The sequence below is a fragment of the Saccoglossus kowalevskii genome, chromosome 1, assembly GCF_978046115.1.
Source record: "Saccoglossus kowalevskii chromosome 1, keSacKowa6.1, whole genome shotgun sequence".
Lineage (NCBI taxonomy): Eukaryota > Metazoa > Hemichordata > Enteropneusta > Harrimaniidae > Saccoglossus > Saccoglossus kowalevskii.
Genome location: NC_140641.1, coordinates 33074439 through 33098740, shown reverse-complemented (window position 1 = coordinate 33098740; position 24302 = coordinate 33074439). Strand labels below are relative to the sequence as shown.

The 24302-nt window shown below is 35.2% G+C and overlaps 1 protein-coding gene across 4 annotated transcripts in view; it reads left to right on the top strand.

The window, feature by feature from the left end:
- Positions 1 to 491: 491 nt before the first annotated feature.
- Positions 492 to 24302, top strand: part of LOC100373377 (uncharacterized) — an 83701-nt gene continuing 59890 nt past the window's right edge. For 2 of the 4 annotated variants that reach the window (XM_085493504.1, XM_085493450.1), the window contains exon 1: positions 492 to 592. The gene's annotated coding sequence lies outside the window, so the exon portion shown is untranslated. The remainder of the gene's footprint in view (positions 593 to 24302) is intronic. The other 2 variants (XM_085493436.1, XM_078011761.2) reach the window with 2 other exon arrangements.

Here is a 24302-nt window from a genome sequence, read left to right as displayed (position 1 = left end):
CACTAGTAAGAGTATACATATATTGGAAGAGTGCGCTGGACACATATAACAGGTACTCTTGGGACGTTTTGTTTCAGAAATGTTATTTGAGTAAATGTGTTGTGTAAATAAATGCGACATGGATGTTTAGTGTAAATTAGTAGAGGATGTTTCAATGGTGCTACTTGTCAACTTTCCCCATACCACTCACTATATAATAATGTTAAAACTGTTATGCTGACTATACAGTTGTCGAATATAATTATCATCAACCATAAGACTATTCGATTAGTACACCTTGCCGGCAGCCATTCGTTCGACTATTAGTAACGCAGATCTATATCGACTTTAAAATCTGAAATCCTAACTACATTCATCACGTCATATGATGCACGTTCGATGATCGTCCAATCAAGGAAGATCTGATCAGAATTGTGCTGCTCGATTCCGCTCTCACCTGGCAATTGAAGATTAATGAGCGACGTGTCACGTGACCAATCGCATTGTGCGCACTGTTCTGCTTCTGTTCTTACAAAACACGGCCTGCAGTCGGTCGTGACTCGATAAGGTGTATATACTCCGTCCAGACAACTGATCAGATTACAGTATATTGGTAGGTACATAATTATTTACTTCGGCATTCACAGTAATTAAGTAGCGATTGCGAAACACATTTGTTAATGTTCTGTAACATCTAATCTCCTATTTGTTAATATACATAATAGAAGTACCCGTGTTTTAAATGTGTATTTTAGCACGCATAATTAGCCCTTAGATTTAATACCTAAAACGTATGCGGTATGTGTGGTTGTCGATGGTTGCCTGGATGGCAGCGTTGTTCGTACTTGGCATGTTGCCGACTATCGTTAGGTTGTAATATTTCTACCATGATGTGTGTGTTTATGTGGCTGCAGCTTATAGTACTCAATATCATGTTATAAACGAGAATATAATGTTCTTTGTCAACTTTCCCGATCATCTGTTTTTATAAAGAAAATGGGGAAACCGCAACTACTCTAATTATGAATAAGTATTCCTACTCGTCCAGCGTGTTGAATTATTGATATCCTGTTCTGTTCTGTTTTATGAGATGTATTGACAGTTTGCCGCTATTTTAAGGCATATCGACCCAATGAAACTCAATATAGAACACTTACTTGTCGGCACGTTTATTAAAATACGTCATAATTCATATTAATACATTGAATGAAAAATGTATTACTTGTGAATATTTAGTGATATATAAATATATCAACGCGTTGTATACATATCTCATTCGATTGGTATGCATTTTAGATAGTAATTACAACGAAGATTATGTTAATTGTGTTGCCTTTACAATTGCGAATACATATAATGTAGTTTATTTACACCGCGAGTGTTTAAATCTATAATGACCCACATTAAACATATCATAGCAATTTACGTAACCGCCAACAGGCTGTAAACGAGTGTAATTATTCAGAATTATTTATGAACAATTGTGATGCCTGAGTAAACTAATTAGAAAGCATAACACCGATAAGCCGTTGCGCAAAGGAAAATTACAAATCTGTGTGCAATCTGGATTATATGGCTGGTCGAATCCATTACATTACCAAATGTACAAGCTTCTTTTACGCCTGCAACTGTGGTGTAAGTGCAATTGAATAAACGCTACTAGTAAAAAAAAATACAGGAACAGTCTCATGTCACCCAACACCTATTTAGTGAAGGGTGACAATTGATATATCTGCATAATGTTTTATTCGTGACGCTGAAACACCTTGGAAAATAATGACGCGCTACAAGTACGAAATAGATTCACAGGCGTGAGTCAACTATTGCATCATAAGTGTTGTATGTTTTAAAATGTCATGTTAGTCGAATACTACACATGTGAATGACCGTACTGATATATTATCCACTGATGGACTCTGTGAATATCTCCTTAGATTGTCTCAATAACAATGCACGATGCATCGGCTGCGATGTTTTATGTCCTATTTATCAAACGAATGTGTACATGTACAACTACCTGCCTCATGACGGTATAATCTTATTGCACGCTTTCTGTGGGTTAGTGACAATTGTGCTTCACAAGAATAGGAAAAAACAACGTTGTCATGAAACCTGCCATGTACTTGTCATTCCCCCCAACACATATGTGCTCTTAAAACATCTGACTGGACTTTTACTAAATAGTTTATGATGTCGTCCGCGTAACAGCATACTAAACAGAAACATTACACATAAAGTATGTTGTTATATAGAGAATAATAGGTATAATTAGTAGTTTTAATTTGATCCTTTAACACACAGTTATACACAGCTAGGGATTGTCGCCACCTGACAATGACTCGCATATAAATAATATATTGATGTAGCATACTAAAGCAACACTGATACTTTCCATGTTTATCTTGCTGACTGAAGTACAGACACTCGCCACAAACAAGAACTAGTAGTTTAATTCCAGCGTTGTATTCCGCGTGCCATGCACCTATAACCTGGATCATGTATAATAATTACACATAAAATACACGAAAATAGACTCATGAGACTCGACGAAGACAATTAATCCACCACAATTATCCATGTAACGTAAAATAAAAGATAACAAAACGACATTTATTGGACAGTGAATCAGTAATGTGCACATGATAATACATTTTATATAAGGCAATATTTCATTGTGACAATACCTCTTAGTTCATGTAACGATCTTGGCTGTGTGTGTGGCGGGGTGTACATGTACAGCCAGACGAGATTTATTTTTCATCTTGTTTCTATACTGTTTTTTATTCTCATTTCTCTATTTATCATTGTGATATTTAATGATAACAGTATGCATCATTGTGTAACACGTATATTTGTTGACAATGTGGCCAACATATTCTGCATCCGCGCCCCCATATTACAGTTTATCTAATGTATTTCATTAATTCGCCCCTTAACCAATGCGTGGTTCCAAACTATATTATCCTGCTGGTATAATGTTTGTCGTCACAGTGGGTCATAATTTCGATGTTAGTCTCCATTTCTGTCGGATCCACATTCAAGTTCATATTAGTGAACTTACCTGGCTATTGACCGAGTGCATGTATTGGCACCTAAATCCTTCAAAGGTTTGACGCACCCCGAGTATAGTATAGTATTAAATAAAATCATCATAATTTACTCAACGTATCTCCTGAATCCGGATTGGCTGTATTGTCGAAACACATTTCAGAATCTGCTCTATAATGATGAAATTATCTCCCGATCAAAATCATATATTAAAACCATGCAGATTATACCCATAATATAACAATATTAGTAATGTGTGTCCAAGATTTAATTCACCACAATCCTTACTGTGTAATTGCACGATTATTCAGTACTCGTTTTCTGATACATCTTGCACTGTAACCTATGGCACTGAGCGCTACAATATTTTGCGTTATTGTACTCTGTTTGACCTCTCCGCCTGATCAATAAAAAATACAATACACGTAATCGCGTAGCATATATGCCAAAGCGTATGATATACGAGAAATCAAATTCCTATATTTTGTTAGTAACCTTATTATTGCACATTATTTTTTTAAGACGCCGGAAAGAAAGGGTCAGCGAAAAAATCGCTTTGGTTTCAGAACCAGTTTACCACCAGGCGCTGTCATTGACGTGTTTGAAATTTGCATAATCGAACGCACCACAAGCCTGCAATCCACTAACTCAAATTATGGGCGCTCGTTTCATACTCGATCTGAACCTCTCAATGCATTCATAAAAGCTATACAAACTGTTTAGCAAATGTATTTGTACAGTCACATTACAAATATATTCAGAAAGTATCGTAACATGTATTATTATACATCTGTCACAGTAACGCCATAAATTACAGCGTGCCGTAATTTTGCGGTATTGCACTGGGTATTTTCATCCTACTATTTAAGGAAATGCGAATTTTAAATATGGAATGATTACGCGCGTGAGCGTCCTCTAATAATAAAAACAAACATGGCTGCCATTGAAGTTTGACCGGACACAAAGAAGTTCGCTGATTCTGTTCTAACTTTTTTTTGGATTTCGGCATTCCCATGATGTAAACTTGGAAGTAGAAAAGATGTATAATAATAAGATTATTACAAGAATACCTCAAAGTATTCATTCAGACAGTACGCCGCGCATTGGCCTCCGCTGCGCGTCGGTCGATACTGCCGCTGTACTGTCTTCTTGCATACTTTGAGGTATTCTCGTAATAACCTTATAGTAAGGACCAAAAGATGTAATCAATATTGAAGATCAGCAGTCTGAATACTGCCGCCTTGAGAATCTCTTTTATAACCACTGCTGGGATTCCCTTGTATATAAATCATTGATTTGTTTTTTTCAAAAGTTCTACAACAGCACAATAAAGTTCTGTGTTTTGATAATCCCGATCATTAGTCCCAGTACGGCATTGTTCTCGGCGTGAAATACCTTCGCTGTACGATAGACGTAAATTACGGTATTTTGTGAATAACTTCATTTTACACTATCTTCGGGAAGTTTGTACTACACATTTCACAGAACCCTGCAACACCCAATAGATCATAATGTGTCTATATAATAGAACACACTGCAGCTTATATTGTGACAGCTCCCTCTTAAGTCTACACGTCACTATCATTACACGTCCGAGTCTTCTTATGACTTGCGTTTTCTGAGTTGCCATTCTGACGATACGATTCCCATGAGAATATATAATGTTGTCAACACCTTTCAAAGTGCTTATATTCATATATATTTATATCTTTATAGTACATACACAGAGTCTCATTACATTATTATCGATGCCCCTTGCCGCCACAACTATCTACTCATTATTTGTTATTCAAACCTCCGTATTGATACCACAAATTTATCTGGATATTTTTTTAAATAAAAATGTTTAATTCTGATAGTGATGATTTATAACAACAATAATGAACCAAGGCGAGATAATTGTTCGGCTTCGCCTTATACATTATCTTGCCATAGACCATTCTATTCATCAAATATGGCGCTGTAGAATGAAGATTCGTTGTTGTTCGAATAACAGGGCGAGCACTACAGGCAGAAACAGGCGTCTTGCTTGCACCACAGTCTCGCTACATACAGGGAAGTTGTCTATGCATTAATTGCTCCATCCCCCAATGAAATGAACATTATCAAAACAAGAGTCGACCTTTAGTTCTCTACAATCCGAATCGGACACCCGGAGGTTCGAGATTTTCATGCGCTTGAACGACGATTCCATACCCCATGCAACCAAAAATGCAGACATCACAGGTCACACTATTATCGCCACAGTTTCTTCCAAAATCCAAACACACGTCATGATTATCATAATCCCGCTTTTTACCATCGCAACAATGACAATGATGTTTGCTGGGAACAACAAGCATGCTTTTGGTTCGTGTGGTACATCCATAATAACAAGTCTTGATTAAATAACACCAATGATAACCCAATTATGACAGGGACTTTAATATTGAGAATGAGCTTCAAATATGAGCGTTTAAAACCGATTAAATATGGCTTAATTTGACGCTAAGGTCACATACACACCAACATCATGGTTTATTCAATCAGATATAATTCTATGAATATTCTCAACTGAGTTCTAAGTATTATGTATTGTATGATTTAGTTCATTCCTTTCGGTTTCCTGTATAAAGGTACAAAATGATGTACATGCAAAATGTAGCAATCGTATTTGTACATTATATGGACACATAAACCCCCCCTGATCTAAATTACAGTTTGACTTAGAGAAAATCGTTCAAACAACCACTATGAACTGTGCGTCGATGCTTGACTTAATAGTCGGCCACCAGTGTAACATTTCCATTAGTGTTGTCAAAGAGAAACGACGAGGTTGAGATCAATATTTTTATTTGTGAGATTAGATTACAACTGTCTTTTTCCGTCGTTTTTGTGCGTAAACGTCGTAGCAGTTGGTTTATATTAGTACATATATGTTTCAGAAATGCACAACTACGGGGTGGTGGTGGAGAAGATAGTGGTGTTGCATTTCGCGTGTCAACAATGAATGTGCGTTACGATGGCGCAACTGTTTTGAAATTCGTGTTTTTAAGAAATACCGGATGTTTTTTGGAATAATTCAGACCATTGTAAAAGGGGGCGAAAATGTTATATGATAATCTAAAAGTTGGGTAATGAGGGTGTAGCAATGTCAAGGAATAATGCCTGCTTATACGAATAAGGGGCTAACAACGTATTGTAATAACGTATGCTGGTAGTAATATGGAGATAGACGCGTTTTGTAATAATGCCTTTAGTAATAATGGGAATAATTGGGTAGCAACGTATTGTAATAACATATGCCTGAAGTAATAATTGGAATAAGGAAATAACAACGTCGGCTATTAACATATGCCTGTAGTAATAGTGGGAATAAGGGGGTAACAACGTATTGTAATAACGTTTGCATGTAGTAATAATCTGAATAAGGGAGTAACAACGTCTTGCAATAACGTATACCTGTAGTAATAATAAGAATAAAGGAGTGACAACGTACGGTACTAATATATGACTGTAGTAATAGTTGGAATAAGAGAGTAACAACGTATTGCAATAACGTATTTATGTAGTAATAATCTGAATAAGAGAGTAACAACGTATTGCAATAACGTATTTATGTAGTAATAATCTCAATAAGAGAGTAACAAAAAATTGTAATAACGTATGCATGTAGTAATAATCTGAAAAAGGGAGTAACAACGTCTTGTAACAACATATGCATGTAGTAATAATGGGAATAAAAGAGTAACAACGTCTTGTAATAACATATGCCATTAGTAATAATAGGAATAAGGGAGTAACTACGTATTCTAATAACGTATTTATGTAGTAATAATCTGAGTAAGTAAGTAACAACGTCTTGCAATAACGTATGTCTTGAGTAATAATGGTAATAAGCGGGTAACAACGTCTTTGTCTGTAGTAATAAGGGGTGGGGGTAAGTGAGTAGCAACGTCTTGTAATATTGCATGAATGTAGTAATAATATGAATAAGGGAGTAACAACGTCTTGTAATGACGTATGTCTGTAGTAATAATGAGATTAAGAGAGTACCAACGTCTTGCAACAACGTATGCATTTAGTAATAATGGGAATAAGCGGGTAACAACATCTTTGTCTGTAGTAATAAGGGGTGGGGTAAGTCGGTAGCAACGTCTTGTAATATTGCATGGATGTAGTAATAATAGAAATAAGGGAGTAACAACGTCTTGTAATAACGTATTTATGTAGTAATAATCTGAGTAAGTAAGTAACAACGTCTTGCAATAACGTATGTCTTGAGTAATAATGGTAATAAGCGGGTAACAACGTCTTTGTCTGTAGTAATAAGGGGTGGGGGTAAGTGAGTAGCAACGTCTTGTAATATTGCATGAATGTAGTAATAATATGAATAAGGGAGTAACAACGTCTTGTAATGACGTATGTCTGTAATAATAATTGGAGTAAGGGAGTACTAACGTCTTGCAATAACGTATGCATTTAGTAATAATGGGAATAAGGGAGTAACAACGTCTTGTAATAACGAACGTCTATAGTAATAATATGAATAAGGGAGTATCAACGTCTTGTAATGACATATGTCTGTTGTAATAATGGTAATAAGGGGGTAACAACGTCTTGTAATAACGTATGTCTGTAGTAATAATCTGAATAATGGAGTAACAACGTCTGGTATTAACATAAGCCTGTAGTAATAGTTGGAATAAGGGAGTAACAACGCATTGAAATAACGTATGCATGTAGTAATAATGGGAAGAAGGGGATAACAACGTCTTGTAATAAAGTATGCATGTAGTAATAATAGGAATAAGGGAGTAACAACTTCTTTTATTAACATATGCCTGTAGTAGTAATGGGAATAAGGGAGTAACAACGTCTTGCAATAACGTATGCCTGTAGTAATAAGGGGGTAAGGGGGTAGCAACGTCTTGTAATAACGTATGCATGTAGTAATAATAGAAATAAGGGAGTAACAATGTCTTGTAATAACGTATGTTTTGAGTAATAAGGGGGTAACAACGTCTTGTAATAACGTATGTCTGTAGTAATAATGGGAATAAGAGAGTAACAACGTCTTGTAATAACGTACGTCTGAAGTAATAATAGGAATAAGGGAGTAACAACGTCTTGTAATAACGTATATCTGTAGTAATAATGGGAATAAGGGAGTAACAACTTCTTGTAATAACGTATGTCTTGAGTAATAAGGGGTAATAAGGGGGTAACAAGGTCTTGTAATAACGTATGAATGTAGTAATAATAGGAATAAGTGAGTAACAACGTCTTGTAATGACGCATGTCTATAGTAATAATGGGAATAAGGGAATAACAACGTCTTGTAATAACCTATGCCGGTATTAATAAGGGGGTAAGAGGTAGCAACGTCTTGTAATAACGTATACATGTAGTAATAATAGGAAGAAGTAAGTAACAACGTATTGTAATAACGTAAGCATGTAGTAATAATAGGAATAAGGGAGTAACAACGTTTTGTAATAACGTATGCATGTAGTAATAATGGGAATAAGGGAGTAACAACGTCTTGTAGTAACGTATGCATGTAGTAATAATAGGAAGAAGTAAGTAACAACGTATTGTAATAACGTAAGCATGTAGTAATAATAGGAATAAGGGAGTAACAACGTTTTGTAATAACGTATGCATGTAGTAATAATGGGAATAAGGGAGTAACAACGTCTTGTAGTAACGTATGCCGATAGTAATAAGGGGGAAGGGAGTAACAACATTTTGCAATAACGTATGTCGGTAGTAATAAGGGGGTAAGGGGTAGAAACGTCTTGTAACAACGCACTGAAATAACGTATGCATGTAGTAATAATGGGAATAAGGGGATAACAACGTCTTGTAATAAAGTATGCATGTAGTAATAATAGGAATAAGGGAGTAACAACTTCTTGTATTAACATATGTCTGTAGTAGTAATGGGAGTAAGGGAGTAACAACGTCTTGCAATAACGTATGCCTGTACTAATAATGGGAATACGGGTGTAACAACGTCGAGTATTAACATATGCCTGTAGTAATAGTTGGAATAAGGGAGTAACAACGTACTGGAATAACGTATGCATGTAGTAATAATGGGAATAAGGGGATAACAACGTCTTGTAATAAAGTATGCAAGTAGTAATAATAGGAATAAGGGAGTAACAACGTCTTGTAATTACGTACGTCTATAGTAATAATATGAATAAGGGAGTAGCAACGTCTTGTAATGACACATGTCTGTAATAATAATGGTAATAAGGGGTAACAACGTCTTGTAATAACATATGCCTGTAGTAATAATGGGAATAAGGGAGTAACAACGTATTCTAATAACGTATTCATGTAGTAATAATGGTGATAAGAGAGTAAGAACGTATTGCAATAACATATGCATGTGGTAATAATGGGAATATGGGAGTAACAACGTCTTGTAATAACGTATGCCTATTGAAATAATGAGAATAAGGGAGTAACAACGTCTTGTAATAACGTATCCATGTAGTAATAATCTGAATATGGGAGTAACAACGTCTTGCAATAACGTATGCCTGTAGTAATAAGGGGGTAAGGGGGTAGCAACGTCTTGTAATAACGTATGCATGTAGTAATAATAGAAATAAGGGAGTAACAATGTCTTGTAGAAACCTATGTCTGTAGTAATAATGGGAATAAGGGAGTAACAATGTCTTGTAGAAACCTATGTCTGTAGTAATAATGGGAATAAGGGAGTAACAATGTCTTGTAATAACGTATGTTTTGAGTAATAAGTGGGTAACAACGTCTTGTAATAACGTATGTCTGTAGTAACAATGGGAATAAGAGAGTAACAACGTCTTGTAATAACGTACGTCTGAAGTAATAATAGAAATAAGGGAGTAACAACGTCTTATAATAACGTATATCTGTAGTAATAATGGGAATAAGGGAGTAACAAGATCTTGTAATAACGGATGAATGTAGTAATTATAGGAATAAGTGAGTAACAACGTCTTGTAATGACGCATGTCTATAGTAATAATGGGAATAAGGGAATAACAACGTCTTGTAATAACCTATGCCGGTATTAATAAGAGGGTAAGAGGTAGCAACGTCTTGTAATAACGTATGCATGTAGTAATAATAGGAAAAAGTAAGTAACAACGTCTTGTAATAACGTAAGCATGTAGTAATAATAGGAATAAGGGAGTAACAACGTTTTGTAATAACGTATGCATGTAGTAATAATGGGAATAAGGGAGTAACAATGTCTTGTAATAACGTATGCCCGTAGCAATAAGGGGGGTAAGGGAGTAACAACATTTTGCAATAAGGTATGCCGGTAGTAATAAGGGGGTAAGGGGTAGAAACGTCTTGTAATAACGTATGCATTTAATAATAATGGGAATAAGGGGATAACAACGTCTTGTAACAACGTATGCCTATTGTAATAATGAGAATAAGGGAGTAACAACGTCTTGTAATAACGTATGCATGTAGTAATAATTTGATTAAGGGAGTAACAACGTCTTGCAATAACGTATGCCTGTAGTAATAAGGAGGTAAGGGGGTAGCAACGTCTTGTAATAACGTATGCATTCAGTAATAATCGGAATAAGGGAGTAGCAACATCTTGTTATGACATATGCCTGTAGTAATAATGGTAATAAGAGGGTAATAAGAGGGTAACAGCGTCTTGCAATAACGTATGCATGTAGTAATAATGGGAGTGAGGGAGTAACAACGTCTTGTAATAACGTATGTCTGTAGTAATAATGGAAATGAGGGAGTAACAACGCCTTATAATAACGTTTGTCTGTAGTAAGGGGATAAGGGGTAGCTAAGTCTTATAATAACGCATGAATGTAGTAATAATAGGAATCAGGGAGTAACAACGTATTGTAATGACGTATGTCTATAGTAATACTGGGAATAAGGGAGTAACAGCGGCTTGCAATAACCGTTACGTATGTACGTAGTAATAATAGGCAAAAAGAAGTAACAACGTCTTGTAATAACGTATGTCTGTAGTAATAATATGAATAAGGGAGTAACAACGTCTTGTAATAACGCAAGTCTTGAGTTATAATGGTGATAATGGGGTAATAAAGAGATATCAACGTCTTGTAATAACATATGTCTGTAGTAATAATGGGAATAAGGAAATAACAACGTCTTGTAATAACATATGGCTTTAGTAATAATGATATAAGGGAGTAACAACGCATTGTATTAACATATGCCTGTAGTATTAATGTAAATAAGGGAGTAACAACGCATTGTATTAACATATGCATGTAGTAATAATGTAAATAAGGTAGTAACAACGTCTCGTAATAACGTATGCCGGTAGTAATAGTGGGGGGGTCAAGGGATTAACGACATTTTTGTAGTAACGTATGCTGGTAGTAATAAGGGGTAAGGGGTAGCAACGTCTTGTAATAACATATGCATTTAGTAATAATAGGAATAAGGGAGTAACAACGTATTCTAATAACGTATTCATGTAGTAATAATGGTGATAAGAAAGTAAGAACGTATTGCAGTAACATATGCATGTGGTAATAATGGGAATATGGGAGTAACAACGTCTTGTAATAACGTATGCCTATTGTAATAATGAGAATAAGGGAGTAACAACGTCTTGTAATAACGTATCCATGTAGTAATAATCTGAATATGGGAGTAACAACATCTTGCAATAACGTATGCCTGTAGTAATAAGGAGGTAAGGGGGTAGCAACGTCTTGTAATAACGTATGCATTCAGTAATAATCGGAATAAGGGAGTAGCAACATCTTGTTATGACATATGCCTGTAGTAATAATGGTAATAAGCGGGTAATAAGAGGGTAACAGCGTCTTGCAATAACGTATGCATGTAGTAATAATGGGAGTGAGGGAGTAACAACGTCTTGTAATAACGTATGTCTGTAGTAATAATGGAAATGAGGGAGTAACAACGTCTTATAATAACGTTTGTCTGTAGTAAGGGGATAAGGGGTAGCTAAGTCTTATAATAACGCATGAATGTAGTAATAATAGGAATCAGGGAGTAACAACGTATTGTAATGACGTATGTCTATAGTAATACTGGGAATAAGGGAGTAACAGCGGCTTGCAATAACCGTTACGTATGTACGTAGTAATAATAGGCAAAAAGAAGTAACAACGTCTTGTAATAACGTATGTCTGTAGTAATAATATGAATAAGGGAGTAACAACGTCTTGTAATAACGCAAGTCTTGAGTTATAATGGTGATAATGGGGTAATAAAGAGATATCAACGTCTTGTAATAACATATGTCTGTAGTAATAATGGGAATACGGAAATAACAACGTCTTGTAATAACATATGGCTTTCGTAATAATGATATTAAGGGAGTAACAACGCATTGTATTAACATATGCCTGTAGTATTAATGTAAATAAGGGAGTAACGACGCATTGTATTAACATATGCATGTAGTAATAATGTAAATAAGGTAGTAACAACGTCTCGTAATAACGTAAGCCGGTAGTAATAGTGGGGGGGGGGTCAAGGGATTAACGACATTTTTGTAGTAACGTATGCTGGTAGTAATAAGGGGTAAGGGGTAGCAACGTCTTGTAATAACATATGCATTTAGTAATAATAGGAATAAGGGAGTAACAACGTATTCTAATAACGTATTCATGTAGTAATAATGGTGATAAGAGAGTAAGAACGTATTGCAATAACATATGCATGTGGTAATAATGGGAATATGGGAGTAACAACGTCTTGTAATAACGTATGCCTATTGTAATGATGAGAATAAGGGAGTAACAACGTCTTGTAATAACGTATCCATGTAGTAATAATCTGAATATGGGAGTAACAACGTCTTGCAATAACGTATGCATGTAGTAATAAGGGGGTAAGGGGGTAGCAACGTCTTGTAATAACGTATGCATGTAGTAATAATAGAAATAAGGGAGTAACAACATCTTGTAGAAACCTATGTCTGTAGTAATAATGGGAATAAGGGAGTAACAATGTCTTGTAATAACGTATGTTTTGAGTAATAAGTGGGTAACAACGTCTTGTAATAACGTATGTCTGTAGTAATAATGGGAATAAGAGAGTAACAACGTCTTGTAATAACGTACGTCTGAAGTAATAATAGGAATAAGGGAGTAACAACGTCTTGTAATAACGTATATCTGTAGTAATAATGGGAATAAGAGAGAAACAACGTCTTGTAATAACGTACATCTGAAGTAATAATAGAAATAAGGGAGTAACAACGTCTTGTAATAATGTATATCTGTAGTAATAATGGGAATAAGGGAGTAACAACGTCTTGTAATAACGTATGTCTTGAGTAATAAGGGGTAATAAGGGAGGTAACAAGGTCTTGTAATAACGTATGAATGTAGTAATAATAGGAATAAGTGAGTAACAACGTCTTGTAATGACGCATGTCTATAGTAATAATGGGAATACGGGAATAACAACGTCTTGTAATAACCTATGCCGGTATTAATAAGGGGGTAAGAGGTAGCAACGTCTTGTAATAACGTATGCATGTAGTAATAATAGGAAAAAGTAAGTAACAACGTCTTGTAATAACGTAAGCATGTAGTAATAATAGGAATAAGGGAGTAACAACGTTTTGTAATAACGTATGCATGTAGTAATAATGGGAATAAGGGAGTAACAATGTCTTGTAATAACGTATGCCCGTAGTAATAAGGGGGGTAAGGGAGTAACAACATTTTGCAATAACGTATGCCGGTAGTAATAAGGGGGTAAGGGGTAGAAACGTCTTGTAATAACGTATGCATTTAATAATAATGGGAATAAGGGGATAACAACGCCTTGTAATAACGTATGCCTATTGTAATAATGAGAATAAGGGAGTAACAACGTCTTGTAATAACGTATGCATGTAGTAATAATTTGAATAAGGGAGTAACAACGTCTTGCAATAACGTATGTCTGTAGTAATAAGGAGGTAAGGGGATAGCAACGTCTTGTAATAACGTATGCATTCAGTAATAATCGGAATAAGGGAGTAGCAACATCTTGTTATGACATATGCCTGTAGTAATAATGGTAATAAGAGGGTAATAAGAGGGTAACAGCGTCTTGCAATAACGTATGCATGTAGTAATAATGGGAGTGAGGGAGTAACAACGTCTTGTAATAACGTATGTCTGTAGTAATAATGGAAATGAGGGAGTAACAACGTCTTATAATAACGTTTGTCTGTAGTAAGGGGGTAAGGGGTAGTTAAGTCTTATAATAACGCATGAATGTAGTAATAATAGGAATCAGGGAGTAACAACGTATTGTAATGACGTATGTCTATAGTAATAATGGGAATATGGGAGTAACAGCGGCTTGCAATAACCGTTACGTATGTACGTAGTAATAATAGGCAAAAAGAAGTAACAACGTCTTGTAATAACGTATGTCTGTAGTAATAATATGAATAAGGGAGTAACAACGTCTTGTAATAACGCAAGTCTTGAGTTATAATGGTGATAATGGGGTAATAAAGAGATAACAACGTCTTGTAATAACATATGTCTGTAGTAATAATGGGAATAAGGAAATAACAACGTCTTGTAATAACATATGGCTTTAGTAATAATGACAATAAGGGAGTAACAACGCATTGCATTAACATATGCATGTAGTATTAATGTAAATAAGGGAGTAACAACGCATTGTATTAACATATGCCTGTAGTAATAATGTAAATAAGGGAGTAACAACGTCTCGTAATAACGTATGCCGGTAGTAATAGTGGGGGGGTCAAGGGATTAACGACATTTTTGCAGTAACGCATGCTGGTAGTAATAAGGGGTAAGGGGTAGCAACGTCTTGTAATAACATATGCATTTAGTAATAATAGGAATAAGGGAGTAACAACGTCTTGTAATAACGTATTTCTTGAGTAATAAGGGGGTGGGGTAGCAACGTCTTGTAATAACGTAAGTATGTATTAACAATAGGAATAAGGGAGTAACAACGTCTTGTAATAACGTATGTATGTAGTAATAATCGGGACAAGGAAGTAACAACGTGTTGTAATAACGTATGTCTGTAGTAAAAATGGGAATAAGGGAGTAAAAACGTCTTGGATATCGTATGTCTTGAGTAATAATGGCAATAAGGGGGTAATAAGAAGGTAACAACGTCTTATAATAACGTTTGTCTGTAGTAAGGGGGTAAGGGGTAGCTAAGTCTTATAATAACGCATGAATGTAGTAATAATAGGAATCAGAGAGTAACAACGTCTCGTAATAACGTATGCCGGTAGTAATAGTGGGGGGGGTAAGGGATTAACGACATTTTTGCAATAACGTATGCTGGTAGTAATAAGGGGTAGCAACGTCTTGTAATAACATATGCATTTAGTAATAATAGGAATAAGGGAGTAACAACGTCTTGTAATAACGTATTTCTTGAGTAATAAGGGGGTGGGGTAGCAACGTCTTGTAATAACGTAAGTATGTATTAATAATAGGAATAAGGGAGTAACAACGTCTTGTAATAACGTATGTATGTAGTAATAATCGGGACAAGGAAGTAACAACGTGTTGTAATAACGTATGTCTGTAGTAAAAATGGGAATAAGGGAGTAAAAACGTCTTGGAATATCGTATGTCTTGAATAATAATGGCAATAAGGGGGTAATAAGAAGGTAACAACGTCTTATAATAACGTTTGTCTGTAGTAAGGGGGTAAGGGGTAGCTAAGTCTTATAATAACGCATGAATGTAGTAATAATAGGAATCAGAGAGTAACAACGTCTCGTAATAACGTATGCCGGTAGTAATAGTGGGGGGTAAGGGATTAACGACATTTTTGCAATAACGTATGCTGGTAGTAATAAGGGGTAAGGGGTAGCAACGTCTTGTAATAACGTAAGCATGTATTAATAATAGGAATAAGGAAGTAACAACGTCTTGTAATAACGTATGCATGTAGTAATAATGGTAATAAGGGAGTAACAACGTCTTGTAATAACGTATGCCGGTAGTAATTGGGGGAGGGGTAAGTGAGTAACAACATCTTGCAATAACGTATGCCGGTAGTAATAAGAGGGTAAGGGGTAGCAACGTCTTGTAATAACGTATGCATTTAGTAATAATGGTAATAAAGGAGTAACAGCGTCTTGCAATAACGTATGTCTGTAGTAATAAGGGTGGGGGTAGCAACGTCTTGTAATAACGTATGCATGTAGTAATAATCGGGACAAGGAAGTAACAAAAGTGTTGTTATAACGTATGTCTGTAGTAATAATGGGAATATGCGAGTAAAAACGTCTTGGAATATTGTATGTCTTGAGTAATAATGGCAATAAGGGGGTAATAAGAAGGTAACAACGTCTTATAATAACGTTTGTCTGTAGTAAGGGGGTAAGGGGTAGCTAAATCTTATAATAACGCATGAATGTAGTAATAATAGGAATCAGGGAGTAACAACGTATTGTAATGACGTATGTCTGTAGTAATAATGGGAATAAGGGAGTAACAACGTCTCGCAATAACCGTTACGTATGTACGTGGTAATAATAGGCAAAAAGAAGTAACAACGTCTTGTAATAACGTATGTCTGTAGTAATAATATGAATAAGGGAGTAACAACGTCTTGTAATAACGTATGTCTGTAGTAATAATATGAATAAGGGAGTAACAACGTCTTGTAATAACGCAAGGCTTGAGTGGTAATGGTGATAATGGGGTAATAAAGAGATAACAACGTCTTGTTATAACATATGTCTGTAGTAATAATGGGAATAAGGAAATAACAACGCATTTTAATAATATATGCATGTAGTAATAATGTAAATAAGGAAGTAACAACATCTTGCAATAACGTATGTCGGTATTAATAAGGGGGTAAGAGGTAGCAACGTCTTGTAATAACGTATACATGTAGTTATAATAAAAGGAATAAGAGAGTAACAACGTCTTGAAAAAACGTATGCATGTAGTAATAATGGGAATAAGGGAGTAACATCGTCTCGTAATAACGTATGCCGGTAATAATAGTGGGGGGGGGGTCAAGGGATTAACGACATTTTTGCAATAACGTATGCTGGTAGTAATAAGGGGGTAAGGGGTAGCAACGTCTTGTAATAACGTATGCATTTAGTAATAATGGGAATAAGGGAGTAACAACGTCTTGCAATAACGTATTTCTTGAGTAATAAGGGGTAACAACGTCTTGTAATAACGTATGTCTGTAGTAATAAGGGGTTGGGGTAGCAACGTCTTGTAATAACGTAAGCATGTATTAATAATAGGAATAAGGGAGTAACAACGTTTTGTAACAAGGTATGCATGTAATAATAATGGTAATAAGGGAGTAACAACGTCTTGTAATAACGTATGCGGTAGCAATTTGGGGAGGGGTGAGTAACAACATCTTGCAATAACGTATGCCGGTAGTAATAAGGGGGTAAGGGATAGCAACGTCTTGTAATAACGTAAGCATTTAGTAATAATGGTAATAAAGGAGTAACAGCGTCTTGCAATAACGTATGTCTGTAGTAATAAGGGATGGGGGTAGCAACGTCTTGTAATAACGTATGCATGTAGTAATAATCGGGACAAGGAAGTAACAACGTGTTGTAATAACATATGTCTGTAGTAATAATGGGAATATGCGAGTAAAACGTCTTGGAATATCGTATGCCTTGAGTAATAATGTTAATAAGGGGGTAATAAGAAGGTAACAACGTCTTATAATAACGTTTGTCTGTAGTAAGGGGGTAAGGGGTAGCTAAATCATAACAATAACGCATTAATGTAGTAATAATAGGAATGAGGGAGTAACAACGTATTGTAATGACGTATGTCTGTAGTAATAATGGGAATAAGGGAGTAACAACGTCTTGCAATAATCGTTACGTATGTACGTGGTAATAATAGGCAAAAAGAAGTAACAACGTTTTGTAATAACGTATGTCTGTAGTAATAATATGAATAAGGGAGTAACAACGTCTTGTAATAACGCAAGTCTTGAGTTATAATGGTGATAATGGGGTAATAAAGAGATAACAACGTCTTGTAATAACATATGTCTGTAGTAATAATGGGAATAAGGAAATAACAACGTCTTGTAATAACATATGGCTTTAGTAATAATGACAATAAGGGAGTAACAACGCATTGCATTAACATATGCATGTAGTATTAATGTAAATAAGGGAGTAACAACGCATTGTATTAACATATGCCTGTAGTAATAATGTAAATAAGGGAGTAACAACGTCTCGTAATAACGTATGCCGGTAGTAATAGTGGGGGGGTCAAGGGATTAACGACATTTTTGCAGTAACGCATGCTGGTAGTAATAAGGGGTAAGGGGTAGCAACGTCTTGTAATAACATATGCATTTAGTAATAATAGGAATAAGGGAGTAACAACGTCTTGTAATAACGTATTTCTTGAGTAATAAGGGGGTGGGGTAGCAACGTCTTGTAATAACGTAAGTATGTATTAACAATAGGAATAAGGGAGTAACAACGTCTTGTAATAACGTATGTATGTAGTAATAATCGGGACAAGGAAGTAACAACGTGTTGTAATAACGTATGTCTGTAGTAAAAATGGGAATAAGGGAGTAAAAACGTCTTGGATATCGTATGTCTTGAGTAATAATGGCAATAAGGGGGTAATAAGAAGGTAACAACGTCTTATAATAACGTTTGTCTGTAGTAAGGGGGTAAGGGGTAGCTAAGTCTTATAATAACGCATGAATGTAGTAATAATAGGAATCAGAGAGTAACAACGTCTCGTAATAACGTATGCCGGTAGTAATAGTGGGGGGGTAATGGATTAACGACATTTTTGCAATAACGTATGCTGGTAGTAATAAGGGGTAGCAACGTCTTGTAATAACATATGCATTTAGTAATAATAGGAATAAGGGAGTAACAACGTCTTGTAATAACGTATTTCTTGAGTAATAAGGGGGTGGGGTAGCAACGTCTTGTAATAACGTAAGTATGTATTAATAATAGGAATAAGGGAGTAACAACGTCTTGTAATAACGTATGTATGTAGTAATAATCGGGACAAGGAAGTAACAACGTGTTGTAATAACGTATGTCTGTAGTAAAAATGGGAATAAGGGAGTAAAAACGTCTTGGAATATCGTATGTCTTGAATAATAATGGCAATAAGGGGGTAATAAGAAGGTAACAACGTCTTATAATAACGTTTGTCTGTAGTAAGGGGGTAAGGGGTAGCTAAGTCTTATAATAACGCATGAATGTAGTAATAATAGGAATCAGAGAGTAACAACGTCTCGTAATAACGTATGCCGGTAGTAATAGTGGGGGGTAAGGGATTAACGACATTTTTGCAATAACGTATGCTGGTAGTAATAAGGGGTAAGGGGTAGCAACGTCTTGTAATAACGTAAGCATGTATTAATAATAGGAATAAGGAAGTAACAACGTCTTGTAATAACGTATGCATGTAGTAATAATGGTAATAAGGGAGTAACAACGTCTTGTAATAACGTATGCCGGTAGTAATTGGGGGAGGGGTAAGTGAGTAACAACATCTTGCAATAACGTATGCCGGTAGTAATAAGAGGGTAAGGGGTAGCAACGTCTTGTAATAACGTATGCATTTAGTAATAATGGTAATAAAGGAGTAACAGCGTCTTGCAATAACGTATGTCTGTAGTAATAAGGGTGGGGGTAGCAACGTCTTGTAATAACGTATGCATGTAGTAATAATCGGGACAAGGAAGTAACAAAAGTGTTGTTATAACGTATGTCTGTAGTAATAATGGGAATATGCGAGTAAAAACGTCTTGGAATATTGTATGTCTTGAGTAATAATGGCAATAAGGGGGTAATAAGAAGGTAACAACGTCTTATAATAACGTTTGTCTGTAGTAAGGGGGTAAGGGGTAGCTAAATCTTATAATAACGCATGAATGTAGTAATAATAGGAATCAGGGAGTAACAACGTATTGTAATGACGTATGTCTGTAGTAATAATGGGAATAAGGGAGTAACAACGTCTCGCAATAACCGTTACGTATGTACGTGGTAATAATAGGCAAAAAGAAGTAACAACGTCTTGTAATAACGTATGTCTGTAGTAATAATATGAATAAGGGAGTAACAACGTCTTGTAATAACGTATGTCTGTAGTAATAATATGAATAAGGGAGTAACAACGTCTTGTAATAACGCAAGGCTTGAGTGGTAATGGTGATAATGGGGTAATAAAGAGATAACAACGTCTTGTTATAACATATGTCTGTAGTAATAATGGGAATAAGGAAATAACAACGCATTTTAATAATATATGCATGTAGTAATAATGTAAATAAGGAAGTAACAACATCTTGCAATAACGTATGTCGGTATTAATAAGAGGGTAAGAGGTAGCAACGTCTTGTAATAACGTATACATGTAGTTATAATAAAAGGAATAAGAGAGTAACAACGTCTTGAAAAAACGTATGCATGTAGTAATAATGGGAATAAGGGAGTAACATCGTCTCGTAATAACGTATGCCGGTAATAATAGTGGGGGGGGGGTCAAGGGATTAACGACATTTTTGCAATAACGTATGCTGGTAGTAATAAGGGGGTAAGGGGTAGCAACGTCTTGTAATAACGTATGCATTTAGTAATAATGGGAATAAGGGAGTAACAACGTCTTGCAATAACGTATTTCTTGAGTAATAAGGGGTAACAACGTCTTGTAATAACGTATGTCTGTAGTAATAAGGGGTTGGGGTAGCAACGTCTTGTAATAACGTAAGCATGTATTAATAATAGGAATAAGGGAGTAACAACGTCTTGTAACAAGGTATGCATGTAATAATAATGGTAATAAGGGAGTAACAACGTCTTGTAATAACGTATGCGGTAGCAATTTGGGGAGGGGTGAGTAACAACATCTTGCAATAACGTATGCCGGTAGTAATAAGGGGGTAAGGGATAGCAACGTCTTGTAATAACGTAAGCATTTAGTAATAATGGTAATAAAGGAGTAACAGCGTCTTGCAATAACGTATGTCTGTAGTAATAAGGGATGGGGGTAGCAACGTCTTGTAATAACGTATGCATGTAGTAATAATCGGGACAAGGAAGTAACAACGTGTTGTAATAACATATGTCTGTAGTAATAATGGGAATATGCGAGTAAAACGTCTTGGAATATCGTATGCCTTGAGTAATAATGTTAATAAGGGGGTAATAAGAAGGTAACAACGTCTTATAATAACGTTTGTCTGTAGTAAGGGGGTAAGGGGTAGCTAAATCATAACAATAACGCATTAATGTAGTAATAATAGGAATGAGGGAGTAACAACGTATTGTAATGACGTATGTCTGTAGTAATAATGGGAATAAGGGAGTAACAACGTCTTGCAATAATCGTTACGTATGTACGTGGTAATAATAGGCAAAAAGAAGTAACAACGTTTTGTAATAACGTATGTCTGTAGTAATAATATGAATAAGGGAGTAACAACGTCTTGTAATAACGCAAGGCTTGAGTGATAATGGTGATAATGGGGTAATAAAGAGATAACAACGTCTTGTAATAACATATGTCTGTAGTAATAATGGGAATAAGAAAATAACAACGTCTTGCAATAACGTATGCCGGTATTAATAAGGGGGGTAAGAGGTAGCAACGTCTTGTAATAACGTATGCATGTAGTTATAATAAAAGGAATAAGAGAGTAACAACGTCTTGAAAAAACGTATGCATGTAGTAATGATGGGAATAAGGGAGTAACAACGTCTCGTAATAACGTATGCCGGTAGTAATAGTGGGGGGGTTAAGGGATTAACGACATTTTTGCAGTAACGTATGCTGGTAGTAATAAGGGGTAAGGGCTAGCAACGTCTTGTAATAACGTATGCATTTAGTAATAATGGGAATAAGGGAGTAACAACGTCTTGTAATAACGTATTTCTTGTGTAATAAGGGGTTACAACGTCTTGTAATAACGTATGTCTGTAGTAATAAGGGGGTGGGGTAGCAACGTCTTGTAATAACGTAAGCATGTATTAATAATATGAATAAGGGAGTAACAACGTCTTGTAATAAGGTATGCATGTAATAATAATGGTAATAAGGGAGTAACAACGTCTTGTAATAACATATGGCGGTAGTAATTGGGGGAGGGGTGAGTGAGTAACAACATCTTGCAATAGCGTATGCCGGTAGTAATATGGGGGTAAGGGGTAGCAAAGTCTTGTAATAACGTATGCATTTAGTAATAATGGTAATAAGGGAGTAACATCGTCTTGCAATTACGTATGCCTGTAGTAATAATGGGAGTGATGGAGTAACAACGTCTTATTTATGTAGTAATAATGGGAATTAAGGAGTAACACTGTATTGTTATAACGTATGTATTGTAGTCATAATCGGAATAAGGGAGTAACAACGTATTTTATTAACAGAAACATCAAGTAATAACCAATGGTTGTTGTAACAAGAATAGAAACGTCATGTAATAACCCATGTGTGTTGTAATAAGAATAGAAACGTTATGTAATAACCCATATGTGTTGTAATCAGAAACGAAACGTCATGTAACAGCCCATGTGTGTTGTGATAAAAATAGAAACGTCATGTAATAACCCATATGTGTTGTAATAAGAATAGAAACGTCATGTAATAACCCATATGTGTTGTAATAACAAAAGAAACGTTATGTAATAACCCATATGTGTTGTAATCAGAATAGAAACGTCATGTAATAACCTACATGTATTGTAATGAGAATAGAAACGTCATGTAGTAACCCATATGTGTTGTTATAAGAAAAGAAACGTCGTGTAATAACCCATATGTGTTGTAATCAGAATAGAAACGTCATGTGATAGCCCATATGTGTTGTAATAAGAATAGAAACGTCATGTAATAACCCATATGTGTTGTAATATGGAATAGAAACGTCATGTAATAGCCCATATGTGTTGTAATAAGAAAGGATACGTCATGTAATAACCCATATGTGTTGTAATAAGAATAGAACGTCATATAATAACCCATATGTGTTGTAATAAGAAAAGAAACGTCGTGTAATAGCCCATGTGTGTTGTAATGAGAAGAGAAACGTCATGTAATAGCCCATGTGTGTTGTAATGAGAAGAGAAACGTCAAGTAATAGCCCATATGTGTTGTAATAAGAATAGAACGTCATATAATAACCCATATGTGTTGTAATAAGAAAAGAAACGTCGTGTAATGAACCATGTGTGTTGTAATAAGAATTTAAACGTCATGTAATAGCCCATGTATGTGTATTGTAATAAGAATATAAACGTCATGTAATAACGCATGTGTGTTGTAATATAAATAGAAACGTCATGTAATAACCCATATGTGTTGTAATAGGAATAGAAACGTCATGTAATAACCCATATGTGTTGTAATAGGAATAGAAACGTCATGTAATAACCCATATGTGTTGTTATAAGAAAAGAAACGTCATGTAACAGCCCTTGTGTGTTGTGATAAGAATAGAAACGTCATGTAATAACCCATATGTGTTGTAATAAGAATAGAAACGTCATGTAATAATCTATATGTGTTGTTATAAGAAAGGAAACGTCATGTAATAACCCATATGTGTTGTAATAAGAATAGAAACGTCATGTAATAACCCATATGTGTTGTTATAAGAAAGGAAACGACATGTAATAACCCAAGTGTGTTGTAATAATAACAGAAACGTTGTGTTATAACCCATATGTGTTGTAATATGGAATAGAAACGTCATGTAATAACCCATACGTGTTGTAATAAGAATATAAACGTCGTGTAATAACCCATGTGTGTTGTAATAAGAATAGAAACGTCATGTAATAACCCATATGTGTTGTAATATGGAATAGAAACGTCATGTAATAACCCATATGTGTTGTAATAAGAATATAAACGTCGTGTAATAACCCATGTGTGTTGTAATAAGAATAGAAACGTCATGTAATAACCCATATGTGTTGTAATAGGAATAGAACCGTCATGTAATAACCCATATGTGTTGTAATAAGAAAAGAAACGTCATGTAGTAACCCATGTGTGTTGTAATAAGAATAGAAACGTCATGTAATAGCCCATGTGTGTTGTAATGAGAATAGAAACGTCATGTAATAACCCATATGTATTGTAATAGGAATAGAAACGTCATGTAATAAGCCATATGTATTGTAATAGGAATAGAAACGTCATGTAATAAGCCATATGTATTGTAATAGGAATAGAATCGTCATGTAATAACCCATATGTGTTGTAATAAGAAAAGAAACGTCATGTAGTAACCCATGTGTGTTG